Genomic DNA, 16,361 nt, shown 5'->3' with positions numbered 1-16,361 from the left:
GCAGAAGAGCCCTACAAAGGGTCCCTGCCCTATGTCCCCATAGGCCACAGGGCACTCGTGGCACAATAGAGTGGTGAAGCTGTGTCCCTGGGGGCCCGGCAGTAACAGGAACCCCTCTTCTCTTCTGCAGAGGTGAAGAGGGAGGGAAAAAACAAAAAAATTAAAAAAAATTAAAAAAATATCCCATCCTTGGGCTTCAGGCTGTGGGGCCGGAGCTGGGAGGTGCTGTAGCACCAGGATTCCCCATGGGGATCCTTAGCGCCAGCCTGGCTGCAGCTGCAGGGCTGGGGCTGCGTCCCCCCTTGTAACAACAGGATGGAAAGGGAACGGGTCAGACAAAGTGCCTGCGCTGGGCAGGGGCTGCCAGCCAAGGGCCGGGTGGGGAGCAGCTGTGCTGCAGCACCGCAATCGCAGCCCTGCAGTGAGAGCAGCGAGCAGCGCTGAGCCCCGACCCCTGCGGCAGCGAGCGGCTCCTGGCTTAGCGAGGCAAAACGCACGGCTTGGCGAGGAGCACCGCGCACAGAGCGGGCTGGAAGGCAGCACGGGAAGCAGAGCAGTGAGGGGCAGCGCGGCGCTGCTGTCAGCGGCGGCACACAGCTCTCAATGCCCGCAGCTCCGCGCTGCTGCAAGGTGAGTGGCAGCGCCGGGTCACCCCTCCGGGCAGCTCCCACCTCCCTGTGCCACCGCCGGCATCGTCCATTCCTTTGTGTTTTTTTGTTTTTTTTTTTCTTTTTTCCCCATCGCTGCTCTCAAGCAAGGACATGCAAGAATAGAAAAGGCAACAAGGAATTATTTTTTTTCTTTTCTTTTCTTTTTTTTTTTTTTTGCAGCTTGCCACAGGGAAAGGGGTAAAGGAAAAGCAGGGATGAGAAATCAAACTATCCTGCAGAATTTGGGGCTGTTCCAACCTAACAAAGCAGCCGGGTGACCCCGAGGAGCAGCAGAAAGCACCCGGAGCCCCTCCGCCACCGCTGCAGCACGCGCCTCCTGCATCCATCCCAAGGCAGCCCGCAGTAACGCAGCAGAAAGACAAGTGTCATGCTGAATTGCATTCTCCTCGCACACAACAGCCGAGCGGCAGCACCTAACATGCATGGCTCAGCCCTGCCGCCACGCCACGCCGGAATGGAGAGCCTTAAAATAAGGTAAATATCTTAAAAGGTCAATTAGAAGAGCTTACAGCACAGCAGCGCCGCTCCTTGCGAGAGCTCATTACCTAGTATGGTGGAGCTGCTGCCTGCTGGTTTTTTTTTTTTTTTCTTGTGCAAGTTAGTCTGTGAGTCAGCATTAACACACATGAGGACATCAGGAATACTGCCGAGTTCTGATGCAATGGAGGTTGTAAAAAAAAAAAAAAGAAGAAGAAGAAGTCGTGCTCCGTTTGGACAGGAGCCGATAATTCCATTGCTTTACTTTTCAATTACTGCATAGCCTACCGCCACCAAACTGCAGAGGGGAGGGAAACTTTGCTTCCATTTCTGCCTCCAATTAATGACTTTCGCCTGCAGATTTTTTCTCCTTGCTTTAAAAAGGAAAAGCAGTCGGGATGATGTCATTAACCCTTTGAGGGCAGTGCCTCCTTGCAGCTCCGGAGCGCTGCGCTTCTGGAGGAATTTTAGCACCAGGGAACGACGCTGCCAAAAAGTTCTGGCGAAGGAAAATGTTTCTACATTAAACTTTTAGTGCTCTCTGAAGTGAAGCTAGGATTGCATCTGAGCTTGATCCTTAATGGAAAGATCAGCTTGCAGATAAGGAAGGTGCACTCTGCGGGGCTGGAGGTGCCTGTAGGGCGGTCCCAGCCCCTTGCCCCACTGCAGCCCCACAGCACTGTGTGCACCCACAGCCCCAGAGCAGACACATGAAGTTTGCACAGCAGAGCTAACGCCAGCCTTCCATAGAATCACAGAGTCACTGAGGTCAGAAAATCCCCCGTGGATCCCCAAGCCCACTCCCAACCCACCACACCACCCCGGTCAGCCTATGCCAGTGCTGAGCATCCCTCTGAGGAGCATTGTTCCCCAACACCCAACCTGACCCCCCCTGGCACAACATGGGCCATCACCTCTCGTTCCATCGCTGTCACCTGGGAGCAGAGGCCAGGCCCAGCTCACCACGACCTCCTTCCAGGAGCTGTAGGATAGATGAGGTCTCCCCTGAGCCCCTCTCCTCCACACTGACCCAGCCCAGATCCCTCAGCCGCTCCCCACAGCGCTGTGCTCCGACCCATCACATCCCCTGCTCATCTCTGGACACGTTTGGGGCCCCAGCGTGTTTCTGGCAGCGAGGGGCCCAGCACTGCACACAGCACTGCAGGTGCACAGCAGTGATGACCTGCTCCTGTCTGCACTTCTTCTGACACAAGGCGGGATGCTGCTGGCTCCTCGGCCCCCCTGGCTCACTGCTGGCTCATGTTCATGTGACGCTGCAGATGGAACTGAGCCTAATGCCAACGAGCACACGTCAGCCCATCAACAGGATGCACGATTAATGATTACAGATAAATAATCCAGTTGATCACAAAGTCGATTCCAAATCCCTACTTGGTTTGTTGGTTGGTTTTTCTATGCGTGGCCACAAGGACCAACAAATCCTCCTTTTCTTTAACACGCAAGCACAAAGCTATCTGTGGCTGTTACAGGAGGACCCCCGGCCCCACAGGCCAGCAGCCTCACATGCTGAGCCCAGCGCTGCACTGGGCAGTGCAGGATGCTGCATACTGATGAACTGAGTTTTAAAGGACAAAAAGCCCTGGCAGCAGCTCCTGGGCCAAATTCTCACGTGCCAAACTTCCCAACTGCTGCAGCGCAGCTCGACGGCATTTCAAAAGAATTCCTGCTCTGTTTTGAATACTGCTGACAATCTTCTCTGTCAAAATTTGTAATTTAAATCCCTCGGAGGCGAGAAGCACACTGCTCCTCGGGGCATTCCCTGCTCCCCATATACAACACACTGCATCCCACAGCCCATCCCCTGCACCCCCAGTGCGTCCCGCTGCACACGCAGCCCCATTGGAAGCCACACAGCCCCGCTGCCCAGCCCCACACTGCCCAGAATGCAAGACCGCTCTCCACGTGACTTCAGATGTGTCAACAAACCCAAAATAATGCTATGTAAATAGGTCTGAGCGGTGAGAACAGCAAGATCCCTTCCCTCGGGCTCGCAGTCACAGGAAGCCGCTCCATTTTGGCATGTGAGACACATCGAAGATTCCCTCCTGGTGCTGCAGAGCACCTTGAAAGGTCGATGATGGCACTGCAGAGGCGACGTGGACTGACCTACAGAGAAGGGAACGCGGCCTGCGCCCGTCCCCAACTCCTTCAAGGCAGTGGTACTTTGTAACATGCTCTGATCTTTAATATTCATAGCTTGCTCCATTTGCATATCATGCCATAAATAGTTGAAGCAGAGGTAAAACACAAAGCGCTCTACTTGCATTTCTAATTATGCCTAAAATCAAATGTAAATCACAACACAGCCAAGACAGAAGATATTAAATTTGCTGCCTCTCCATTAAAACATAAAAAAAAAAAGAATAAAAATCAATCCCAAAGCAATTATTTTTTTAAAAAGAACATCCAAAAGGCTTCCTAAGCAGATGCAGCTGGACGACCCTATTCTAGGAGCAGGGTCCCCACCAGCATCCTGCACCCAAACCTGCACCAACGCCACAGCCGTGTGCTCAACTACAGGCTTTGGAAAACAAAAGCAGCTCTCTGGGAAACCTGAACCACAAAGGGGTGAGCCTGAAGGATGGGCTCAGCTGTCACAGTGCCCAGCTGGGACCTCCCCAGCACACCCAGCTCCGTGCACAGCAGAGATGCTGGAGGTGATTCCCACACCACCGCCTATAGGGCCATCCCATTCAGATCTTCCCAGCTCCCAGAACCACACACTGCATGTATGCAGCACTGCTGTGCTCCGCCCCACCCCTGCCCTGCACCACCATCCCATTGCTGGAGGGCTCCGAGCCCATTGCCAGCCCAGCAACCAGCACTGCTCCCTCCTGCTGCCATGCTGCCAGCTCAACACAAACACTGCGTGTGTTCCATTACCCAGCAAATGCATCTTTTCTGCAGTATCTACCTCCAAAGAATTCCAGAGAGGTAATTACATTTAACCCCAAAAGGTGAGCGTTTACTCCCTTATCCCAGTTAATGCAGCTGGCATTGAGGGAGAAGTGAAAGTGAGCTGCTCAGCGTGCAGAGCTTTCCTTTTGCTGTTCATATGTACCCTGGCATTTTGCCCGGACCTATTTTTAAGCCCATTTACTAGAAATCCCACAAATTAAAGGAAATACGGATAATGTTGTAAGAATCCTTTGGGCCAAATAAAAGCTACACATAATTTTCCTTGTGCATCAGACTAAGATCCTTAACCACAAAAACCAGATTTCCCCAAAGCTCTTTTGCAACAGCGAGAGAATCTTGTTTTGTAAAAAGTTGCTTTGATTCACGGCGGGATTACATGACAGCAGCACTAAACTTCCCCCTGCTGCTCCCCCTGTCCTGTCCCTGCATGGAGTGCACCATGGAAAGATGGCACTGGGTCAGGGCACGGGGACAGGTGTGGGGATGGGGCTCAGATGTGCCACTGGGATGCCCCAGGTCCCCTCTGCCAGCATCCATCCCATCCTGCCTTTGGGATGCAGGAGCAGCTCGGGGCTGAGCAGGAAAGGTGCTGATGGGAGTATGGGAGATGGTCAGGTCTGTGGTTTCCAGGATATAAGGGCACTTCAAAAATAGTCATCTTATGCAAAAAACAACAACAAATCCTATGCCCTGTGTGCGTGTATACATGTAATTCTGCTGTTATCTTGGGGTCTCCCATAAGGTGAGCAGAAGGAGCAATGCAGAGACAAGGAAGGGATCCTTCTGCAGGCAGTCCCAGTGCTGCAGGGTGGTGCTGTTGGGGCTGGGGGTCCCTCCTTGCCTCTCCTTATCCCCCCTCCCATGCACACAAACAGAACTGCTATGGCAAAGGCACTGCCCATGCCTTCAGCAGGCAGCAGTGAGGCAAGAAGCAATAAGCAAGTTTCCCAGCCTGGGGTTGGGACAGAGGCAGTCAGATTTGTGCTGGCTCCAGGGAGGGACTTCAGCTGGAGAGAAGCACAGGTGTAACAAGCAAACAAACAACACAGGAGATTAAAAGAGAAACCAGGCAGGTTTCAATACAAGTCCTAACACAAGCACTGGCATGAGGTGCCCAGAGAGGTGACGGTTCCCCATCCCTGAGGATGACACCTGAGGTGAGGGGACAGGGCTCTGAGCACCTGGTGGAGCTGAGGGTGTCCCTGTGCATTGCAGAGAGTGGGTCCAGATGGCCTCTAAGGGTCCCTACCAACTCAAATGACTCTATGGATCTAAGCAGAAGAAGCCCCCAGCCATACCAACCCTATGTCATGGGGAGGTGAAGCTGTCCCTTCTACTCCTGCCTCTCTCTTTGCTCTTGGTCATCCCCAGCACTGGAAACGTCCCTCTTGCAAACACTTCAACCTCCTTTTAAAGAGAAAAATACAAATAATGCACGGGAATAAACACTCTCCTTCCACAGACGCGCCGAACTGAGCAGTTAAACACGCAACTTTGGGAACTTTTCCAAGATTTATGTGTTTTGCACGAAAAGCAAATGTTTTTTTCCTGCTTGGGAAAATATTGAAGAGCTATGTTCAGGAAGCCAAACGCATGCACTGGTGCCTGGTGCTGCACCTCGGATGGAGCCCCAGGGCTGGGCTGACCCCTCTGGCCTTGCTCCCTGCCTCGCCAGCTAGCTGAGCACTTGGCACCTTCTGCTTTTTGCAGCAACATGGTGAGTGATTTCTCTCTATTTTTTTATTTTTTTTCCATTTCTTTCTATATTTTTTAAATCTTTCTGACCAGTTAGACCAGAACCATCCCAATTGCAAAATCCAGGAAATTTGCCGCAACGCTCTGCAATACTTGCGAGGCAATTAGCCAGAAACCTCAAACAAATAAGTTGGGTTTTTTTTTTTTTTTTTTTTTGCTACACCATGCTAACCACCACGTATTAACCCATCGCTCAGGGAACAACATCTGCAGCAATCACTTCCTAAATTAGGAGCAGGGAGATTTGCTGCAGCATCTCCTACCCATGGCTACAACACAGCCAAGGCCACTCCATGGGCAGAGCGCATGGCTCTATGGACCTGGAGCATTGAAACTGGGATTACTGCAGTTTGGCTTCTGTGAGACCCTGCTGCCTCAGAAATAAATCACAGCACGGGGCAGGACAGCTCCTGGGCTGGGAAGAAGAAAGAAGCCTCTGAGCAATAAACCAGCAAGCTCGGTTCGGTTTCAAACATCTGCATTCACACACAGGTTTTTTTTGTTTTTTGTTTTCTCTTTTTTTTTTTTTTTTCCAAGATGTCAAAATACAAGAAAAATATAAGAAAAAATAAGGTTTGTGATTCACTATAGGAAACAGCCATCACCTGCAGATACACCAAGGCAAAGCACCGTGACAACAGCACCGCACAGCCCGCGCCCATCGGCAGCAACGCGCTGCAACACCTTTCCTTATTGCAGACTGAAACAGCAAGCAGAGCTCCGTGTTATTTATTATAACTCATTCCCTCTCCCTTTCCCCCATCCTAAAAAGCCAATAAAATAAAACAAAGTGCTTCCTTTGGGGAGCGTGGCGGCAGCAACACCGCTCCCATCTGTTGCTGAGTGCTGGGGAGGAAGCGGAGTGCAGGGCTGAGAGTCAAAGGTCTGCGTGGCTCTATTGAGCCCAGCATCAGACCCAGCAATGGGAGACGATTCTGAACCACCTCCTGAATTTTTTAACGAGCTCTGGAGGTAAATATGTTAATTTGACTTCAATCATGGTTCAGGGGAAAAAAAAAAAAAAAAAAAAAAAGCACAGTGTATGAGTTGAGGGGATCGAGTCTTAAAACTATTCATGCATTGCTACATATTTGATGCTCAGCAAATAAAGTTCCAAGGTTCTATAAGGAGAAATTATTCTGAGTAAGCAATAATGAGGCACGTGTTATATCGGGTGGATACTAATGGTAATCTATTATTAAAATGGAAGAGTTGCAGCAGCTCCATCTCGAGCACCTCGCTGTCCCCCCTCCCATTGCAGGCATCAAAGAACAGCGAGGTGCCCAGCTGGCACCTGGTGACCCTGCTGAGCCCCAACGTGCCACGTGCTTTCCTCCCAGTGCCACCACCCAGCCTGCAGCCCAGCAGTGCCCAGGCCTCATCCCTCTGCCTGCCGTGTCGGTGTGTTGCTGCTCCAACACTGCTGACCCAAACTGCCACTGGGGCGCTGGGACAGGCAGCCAGGCAGGACCAGCACCTGCTCTGCCTCGGGTCCTGCTGGGGTTGGGGGGTTCTGGGGACCCCCACACAGTGTGTGGGGATGCAAGGTCCTTTGCGGGTTTTGGCTCGTTTTTCTCTTTCCTACATCCTGCAGACACCTATCAGGAGGTGCCTTTGGGGGCTGCCACTCCGACCCCCTCATCCAGCAGTGGTGGCACTGCAGCCACTGTGCCCTCATGTGCTGTACCCAACCCCACGTGGGCACGGGGCACGCAGACCCTCGGAGGGAAACAATCCCATTGCTTCCCATGCAATGCAAGATTACATTCTGGCTGTGTTTCAGAGAATATTACTACTGTGCAGCAAAGTTATTTTTTAATGGAATTTTTAAGTAAGTTTAGCCCTGAAAGGCAACGCTCTGCACAAACCCAAGGATAAAGGAGCGTGCCGCTGCTCTGCACCCTGGAATCCTCCCATGGAGCTCAGCCCCAGCAGCAGAGCCCTCCTGCACTGCCCATCCGTGCACCCAGCCTGTGGTGTTTGCTCCCAGAAGGAAAAGCAGGAGATGCTCTCCATAAGCAGACGATTTCAGCGGCTAATTTTACCATCGCTTATGGTCGGCTTTATGACTAAGATTTCATGCTGACTATATTAATCCTGTCAAATCTCAGAGTGAGAGAGGAATGATACTGTATATTTTATGGCTGCAATAACTTCTGAGCCATTAGACATGCATGCTGACATGAAAGTAATCAAATTGATTTTTTCCCCTATTACAATGAAGAACTTTGTGTGAGCAAATAGTCTCTCTGGCAGAGGAAGGAGAGCCCAAAAACCCTGTGCTCACTCAGGAAATTAAGAAATTGTCACAAAACGTTGTCCAAAAATGTGGCTACCCTGCACTGCTGTCACCAAAGCAGTGTGGCACATGCCTGTATTGAGCAACCAACCAACCAACAAAAACAACACGGGGAATAACGCAAAGGTTTTCAAGCATCGCAAATGTTACAGCAATTGCAATTAATTGCTTTCCTGACATCAAAGGCTCCATACCCCCTGCAGCCCCATGCAGCAACAGCACCCTGAGCCCAGCTGGTTGGAGGGAGCTCCTCGGGGAGCCCCATGGTGTGGGGTATTGCTCGGCCACGGTGAGGTCCAGCATTTAAAAATCATGGACTTTTTTAATGTAGATAAGTCTTTGGTTTGAAATTCCACTTGCTCCGTGGTCGTTTTTTTAACCCAGCTCCTAATTACACTTGGAACCTTCCCTTAACTACAGCAATTACCCAACGTTATAATGTGAAACCTTCCAGCCCTGCAGAACGCTGTGCCACCCGCAGTGCCATGCAGGTGGATTGGAGCGACAGCCCCCAGCTGGGGACAGCATCTCTGTGCCTTCAGGGACAGCAAAGCCCACCTATGGGTCAGCTGTAGGGGTGAGCCTGGCCCTGCATTTCCAGTGGCTGCAGCACAGATGTGCAACGAACACCCAACCTACACAGCCTCAGACAGGCGCTCGCTTTTGTCCCATGGCCAGCAGTCATTTCTTTGACTTTCAGTGTGGATCTTAAACTCTCAGACCTGGCTACCTGCACACTGCCACCTGCACAAGCACGTGCAAGGCCTGCATTACGGCCCCAGAGAAGAGGTGTATGAATTTATTTAACTCTTAATTGCAAAACAAAACGCTATAGAAGCTCTCTGCCCATAAGATACAGTTCTGGTTTTGTTATTATTTTTTTTATTGTTTTTTTTTTTGCTTCTCTGTTTGTTTTCTAAAGCAAAGAGATGCAACTCTGCGCATCACTGAAGCCAACTCCAGCTCCGTGCACCTGCACTGAGCTCTCCCTGCTGCCTGCAGCGCTGTGCCCCTCCTGCACTGCTGCCATGCACGCACACAAAAGGCTTTCATACACACACACAGACCACGCTCTGGATAACTTCTTAACTCTAATTTCACACACAGTGCCTTTCCCCAGCGCGAGCTGCCAGCAGCACAGACCCCCACACACGCACCCACCTGAACGCGCTTCGTTACCAGCTCCTCTAATTCTCACCTTCCCAAAACAAAGTGAGGGCAGCCCTGCCTGCTGTCCCACACCCGGTGCCACCTGAGCGCTCGCAGCCGCCCGGCACAGAACGGGATTATTTGTGCATTCTGCAACGCACAGAATGGGGCCCCGCGGCCAAAACGCTGTAACTGTATTCCCCAGCGCCCAACCGGTCTGGCCACAGCCTCCCCTCTCAGAACACAAGTGTGCTATTCACCACAGGGCCCCCTCGGCCCAATTGTGCCCAAATGATGCTTTAAAGTTATCAGACAAAACACCCCAACCCATCGCTCGGCCAAGGTAGACGAGGTCTCCCGGGAGAGAAGACGAACAATATCAATGAGTTTCTCATGACCTTACACAGATTGCCATGACAACACAGTTTCAATCCTCCAAACATGGATATATTCATTTGCACCAGTGTGATTGAGAGTAATTAGAGCGAGGTTCTGCACGCTGGGGGGACGGGGAGGCACGGAGCGGCCGTGCCCGTGCACGGGAAGAGCTCACATTGAAATGGAAAGGAGGAAACCCGCAACGCTCTTTAGAGCCGGGTGACCTAATTCATTATAAGGAATGTCAGTTAGCAAACCTCTTAAATAAAACATTAAGCTGGAGGTAATTTGAAGCCTTGTGGATTTTGTTTTACTCAATTATTTTCTAATGCTTCATGTTGAAGAATAAATATGCAGAAATATTAAAAAATAAAAGAAAATACCCACTGTTTCATTTAATTCTTTTGCAAAAGAAATGAAGACGTTCCCTCTAAAACAAAACCACGCCAGGTTTTATTTAAAACTTTTAAGACCTACAGGACTCCTCAAGGTTGCAATGCCTGCTTGCCTTTTGCTGGGCTCTGCCACCCCAATCCAAGGAGCTCTTCTGCCAGCAGTGCCAGGACAAGGCAGGGTGCTGCCCAGCCTCCATTCACAGCCTTTGCCCAAAGAGAAGGAAAAGCAGCCATTTGTATGCAGGAGTGCTGTTCCATTCTCAAGCTGCTGCAGTTCGGGGGAGCAAACTTCTCTCTGCCCTCTATGGACATAAGGCTGTGGGTACAGGCATGGCACAGCCCTGGCAGTTGCTTGGTGGCCAACAGCAGCACAGCTGCGATTTGGGAAGATGGACAGCTCTTACACCAGTCTAAAAGCACCAAGGGAATGCTGGAAAGCAGAAACAAATGGCCTGGTGTGCCAGGTTGGCCTGCTGGCCCTGCAAACACCCAGCTCATGCACGATGGCTGAGGGTGTGCAGAAAATTCCTGCAGCTCCCATCATTTCTCAGCCCGCACCCCGAGCTGAGTGAGCACGTGCAGCCATCCCAGCTGGGAGCAAGGAAGGGGGAAGGCTGGATGCTCTTTGACTCGCATTTGGCAGCAATACCGTTTTTTTTGCAAGAGGACAGCAGGAAGAGGTTTGCAGGAACGCGCTCAGCAGAGCTCCTCCACCAAAGGGAAACCTCCAGGAAAGAAAAACCCAGAAATCACACACAGCTTCCTGCCGCCGCGGTTACAGCGCAACACCTCGCTGCTCCGATTCACCATCACAAACAGCAGCTCTGAAAGCACGCCATCCTTCCTCCATAACCCACCATGTGGGCAGCAGCACCCAGCAGGGCCATGGCACAGCACGGGGCCATGGGGCCGTCCCAGCCAGCAGCACGTCCTGCTCGGGTCCCATGCACTGCAACACAGCATCACCAAGGATTCGCATCCGTTACCAGAAGGGAAAGCCTGCAGCTAGAGGTGGAGCCAGCCGGTGCCCCAGCGCCCAGTCGAAGTTGCCTGATGAATGCTAACTACAGCTTGCAGCTGATTTATCTCATTTGGTTTGATTTTAAAATATTGAGTTATCTAACCAGATGCAAAAAAAAAAAAATAGTCTGAACGTTCTGCACGCCGCTGAACGCTCGCTCTGCCATTTCACAAGGCTATAATTCAATCTGTACCTCCGAACGGGACCGACCTTTCTCAATCCCATTTGTATTGAGAAATACCTACATTTGAGGACAAAGGATACAGTTTTTCAAAATGACCAGAAGTGTCCCCAAAAAGTGGGGTTCTGCAGGGAACGACCCTCTTCCAAACTCACTGCTATCCGCAGCCTGTGAGTATTTCAGTCGTTTAAGCTGGTTACAATATTTATTAGGGTCTATTCTGGTCAATCCATCTGTAAGAGCAGAATGTCTGACACCAGCGGGGTCTGCGTTCTGTATCAGGAGGAGCAGTTTTGATACCATCAGTTTTTAACCAAAAAAAAAAAAAAAGGAGGAGGAGGGATGGAGTCGGTGTAAATTCCTCATGACTTCAGCAGGGCTGGGATGTCCTGCAGGAATGTGCTGATGCTCAGGAACACAGAGTGGGCAGGGCTGGTGCAGCAAGGGGCAGGACGGGACGCATCCCAGTGCCATCCCCTGGTGCCAGCACCCGGGATCCTCACACTGCCACAGCAACGTGAGCTGGTTATGGTGCCACGAACGTGGCACGCTGGAATTTTGGGAGGTCAGAGCTGCGTAGCACTGGGTGCAGGACTGATGCCCACCTGTAACCCCTGGGCAATGGGCCGCCAATCGCCGCCACGCTGACCACAAAATCTGCCCTCCTCTACTCCTGCACCCAGGAGGTACGAGGTGCCCCCCGAAAACAGCCCAGCCCTGATTTTAAAATTCATCTTTTATCAGCTTGAGTCGAGAAAACCCAGCAGAAAGGCACAAATGGATTGCGCTAGTAAGCAGAAAAACTGTTACATCTTCTGAATGTAATTTTGCCAAAAGCTTCTGCACGATTTTTTTTTGTCACGCTTTGCATTATGAAGGAAATTTCTTTTTAGAAGAACAGGAGAGCGATTTGCATAATATTCTTTGCAAGTTAATATCAGCCTCTGATAATGATCTCTGCATAATGCAAAAACGTTTGAGAAGACTGTTACAACACTAAGTAATCATATTTTAAATTATGTTTCCCTTTATAGAAAGGTGTTGCAAAAACACACAGACATGAAATCTGTCTGTTGAAGTCCTAAGAACCACCTGACCATCTTCCCACTATTCTACTGTTACATATTGCAACACCGCCTTTCAAAATCTTACAAAACAAATTACGCTGCAACAGTCTGGCTTCACAGAAGGCAGAGCTTTTTCCTGCGCCGATGCTACAGCACATTAGATTTCACAAGAGCTTCTGATGTACTGCGCGAGCAGAGCAAGGCTCTGTAAATTGAGCTGTAACACAATTAGGCACGGCACATCACTTCAGTGCTCCTCGCGCTGTGCCAACGCGGGGCTGGGGATGGCCACCAGGCTGGGGCAGCCAGCCGGCTATAGGGCACGCTGCTGGTGGCAATGGGTGCAAGGAGGATGGGGCTGAGAGGGAGCTGTGCACGCCGTGCGCCCAGCAGCAGCTCCTGGATGTGGCCGTGGAGCATTTCCCTCCGCCGGCATCTGACGGGGGATGTGGGTGGGAGATAATGCACTCTGTATTAAATGCTTAATATGCTGCTCAGCCTTACCAACCGCATCGCAGCGGTTTGAACCCGAGCTAACCTTCCCCAAACTCAAAGGAAGAGGCAGAGTTCAAGTTGGTTCTTGGGACGGGCCTTACACAAGGCAGTGAAACCAGAGGTGGGATGCACGGCACTGAAAGCTGCCACGCTACGCCAACACTGCTGCGTCCCTGAAGGAGCCCCAGGCGCTGCCCATAGCAACCCTGGGAGCGCAGCAGGCAGTGCCAGCACAGCCCGTGTCCCCAGCACCGTGCTGGGCACTGAGGGTTTGCTGGTTTTCTTATTTTGCTACCCACAAAACAAGAGCCCAGCAGGTGAACACAGACCTGTATCAGCATGGTGCAGAGAGATTATTCCCCTTGGGTGAGCAGAGCAGGCTCCCCCAGCAGCTGTGTGCCCTGGCCTCAGTACAGACCTCCCAGTGGGGACCTGTGGGGACCCCATGGCTTTGGAACATTGAAAGGCACACCAAGGCTGCAGCTGAGCACCCCATGCTCGTCCCCACAGCTCTGCCCTGGGCTGCCCAGCAACCCTCAAGAGTACAGCACTACAAATCCCTCCGCATGGATCTACAAGCAGCACACGTGCCAAAATCAGCACAGTGGTCTGGGGATGAGAGCCACCACCGCCATGAGCCTGGAGTGCAACACAGCAGAGAGGCCTTCCTTTCAGTGCCAGCAGTGCACATTGGGGGAAATGGGGGGCAGCTCTGTTCTGCTTCCTCTCCTGGGCCCAGGACTGCCCACACATCATCACAGTGAGCTTCCAACAGTGCTGCCTTTGTTCCCAGCCTGCATACACCGGTGCTGCTCCAAGGTGGGAGAGAGCACAGGAAACCCACAGAGCAAGGGGCCGCACCGTGTCAGCCACGGACATCGGCCACCCCCATGGATGTCACCATGGGCACTGCGAGGGGAAGGCAGGGACAGGGATCAGACACATCCCAGGTTCTTAAGCTCTGAATTCAGGCTACGTCTAAACACTTGGCACAATCCAGCAATGTTATACATTTTGGTATTTACCCACTTGAAAAGGAAATACAACACTGAAGATCTAGGCTTCGCTTTGCTGCATGTGAGCGGTGAGCTCAGATCTGAAGACAGCGCCAACTCAGCCCCAAAGAGCTGCCGCCATTCCTCCGAGCCCCGCAGAAGTCTCAGCTTCCAAACTCCTGTTTAGCCTTCCTGCGTTCCTGCTGGCAGCACAAGCACGAGCTGGGCTGCTGCTCCACTCCCCTCGGCCGCCCGCCAGCTCCCGCATCAGGATGTGCTCATCCTCTGACTTCAGAGCTGCATTACTGCCTCATTAAGCAGCACACCCATCCCATTACCAAGCCAATACCCCCGTCCCACACCAAGAACCACAATTTTCACTGAAGGACTGGCGCTCCCAAACTTCTGCAGCATCCCACAGAAGATGTGGGAGAAAACATACAGAATCCTTCAGAAGGAGGCATCCAGAAACCCAGCACGGCTCGGGCTGAGCAGCACAGAGTGTTCTAGATGGTCTGAAAGCTTGGCAGGGCTCGAGCAGCCCCGCACAGCCCACAGTCCTGCAGAAGTCATGGCACGGTTCCTAGGAGCTGTCTGATGAGTCAAGAAGTCCTGTTGTTCCACTCGCTGCACAGCCTGTGAATTAGCCAACCCTTCTCTTTAGCCTGCCCTGGAGCTGGGGGGTGCTCTGGGCCCCATCCAAATGTTGTGTAAGCTGCTGAAAATCTATCTAAAAAAAAAAAAAATAATCACTTGATCTCCAGAAACACTATTTTGGAGGAAGGAAAGGAGGAAAGATGAGGCTGTGACAGCAAATATTATCTGCTCTTCTCCTGTACCCTTTGTGCACATGCAGCAGCTTCATCTCCATAGACACCCCCCAGAGCAAAGCCAGCTTTCCAGCTTCTACTTTCCAAACTGCTTCTCCCTCTCCCTTCTTTCCTTCCCCCTCTCTTTCTAAATTCAATTATAGCACAGCTCTCTCAGCAGGGGTCAGTGTGGAATAAGAATCGCCAGTTAATGGACATAAGACCAAAAAAAAAGATTAATGCCTAAATGGTTTCAAAAGTTGTATGATGCAGATTTCATTAACATTTTAATTGTAATGTATCTTTTTAATCTTCTTTCGCACTAATGGTTTTATAGGCTTCAAAAAAGAACAAAACTGCTGACAACAAAAATATCAACACACCAAAATTAACAGACGGGACTTAGAGCTGTAAAGGGAGATGAATGAAAGGCAGAAAACTGTGCTAATGATGCATTAAGAGTAGAAATTGTACTTAGACAAGTGTCAAAAATTCCGCCCTATCATCGCACGGTGCAGCACATGGCTCCCATGGGGCTGAGCTCCAGCAGAGAGCGGGGCAGCACTACCAGTGCATGCACAGATTTATTAGGAAGGCGTGCTTTGCACGTGGCAATTCATCTCATTTCTTCCTGGCGATGTACTGGAGCCCAGGGCTCAGAGAACAGCAGCAGAATCTCTTCTCTCACCCCACCTCGCTGGCTTTATCTCTGCTTTGCACGCTCAGGTGCTGCGGCCACAGCAACCTTCACACATGGCAAAAATGCAGTTGTAATACCATGCAACGTTTGTTCTTAAGCAGAAGACAGTTAAAGCCAGGTGATGATGTTTCATTAAGCACAGGCATGTGTCCGTGTGCCAGGAGGGGCATGCACAAAGGAGGAGGTGGCTGCAGAGCAGTGAGATGAAGTTCCCCACAACTTTTCTTTGCACAGAGCAGTGACCAAATGACACAATGCAAAACCTACAGCTGTACTTTGCAGCCTGTTCCTTGGGAGCTCCCCAAAGCCTGTGAGAAGGGATGAGATTAACCAGAGAGACGTAACCAACAGCAAATCACAATAAGACTGAGTTTGTAATGAGAGCAACAAAAGCTAACCCCACAGCACTCCTTGTTGCTCAGGCTTGCCGCTATGCAGGCTGCTCCAGCTGCTGCAGACTTGAGAAGCACCCCAGGGGGATGCAGGGCAGGGAGAGCCCCTCTCTGTGGGTGCTTTGCACGGCTCAAACCACCAGCCTGCAACATCAGGGCAAAGCCCCTGACTGCCTCCCATGGTGCAAATGCTGCCTCCTCACCTTCCCCCAGCACCTGGCCATTGCCTTCCACGTGGGGTGCCTTGAAATGCCAGCGGTGTATTTATACAACCTAAACCTCTTCAAAGCGTAATCCCCGCAAAGCTTAGCACCCTGAAAGCACAACGGATGGAAACATTATCACCCCTGAATTTTGCCCTTGCCATATCACCACTAAACAGCGCCTTTTACGACATCCCCGCGAGGAATTATAGCATTTCCAACCCCTGCTCTTGTTTTTCTAATGCCTCATATAATCGGAGCGTAAATGTTTGTCCTATGACAGCGAGAACTGGCATGTAAAATATGTGCCCCCACACAATATATATAACTGAGGCTGCCATATGCTTCCCCAGTGGATATCATGATACAAACGCGCTCGTGGAGCCGCGCCAGCGCTGGCACCGGCACACAGGACCCTTTCCACACAAGTGTGC

General features: G+C 51.3%; 1 protein-coding gene across 4 annotated transcripts in view; it reads right to left on the bottom strand.

The window, feature by feature from the left end:
- The window catches only part of NACC2 (NACC family member 2), a 41,278-nt gene that overhangs the window by 13,426 nt on the left and 11,491 nt on the right, over window positions 1–16,361 (bottom strand). The window contains exon 1 of one of the 4 annotated variants that reach the window (XM_090121030.1): window positions 1,181–1,200. The exons of the other annotated variants lie outside the window; for them this stretch is intronic. The gene's annotated coding sequence lies outside the window, so the exon portion shown is untranslated. Of the gene's footprint in view, window positions 1–1,180; window positions 1,201–16,361 lie in introns of those variants that run through there. 4 annotated transcript variants of the gene reach the window in all.

Source organism: Phasianus colchicus, chromosome 19, assembly GCF_987193195.1.
Source record: "Phasianus colchicus chromosome 19, bPhaCol1.hap1.1, whole genome shotgun sequence".
Classification (NCBI taxonomy): Eukaryota; Metazoa; Chordata; class Aves; order Galliformes; family Phasianidae; genus Phasianus; species Phasianus colchicus.
Note: the sequence above shows the minus strand (reverse complement) of the source record. Positions and strands in the feature narration are given on the sequence as shown.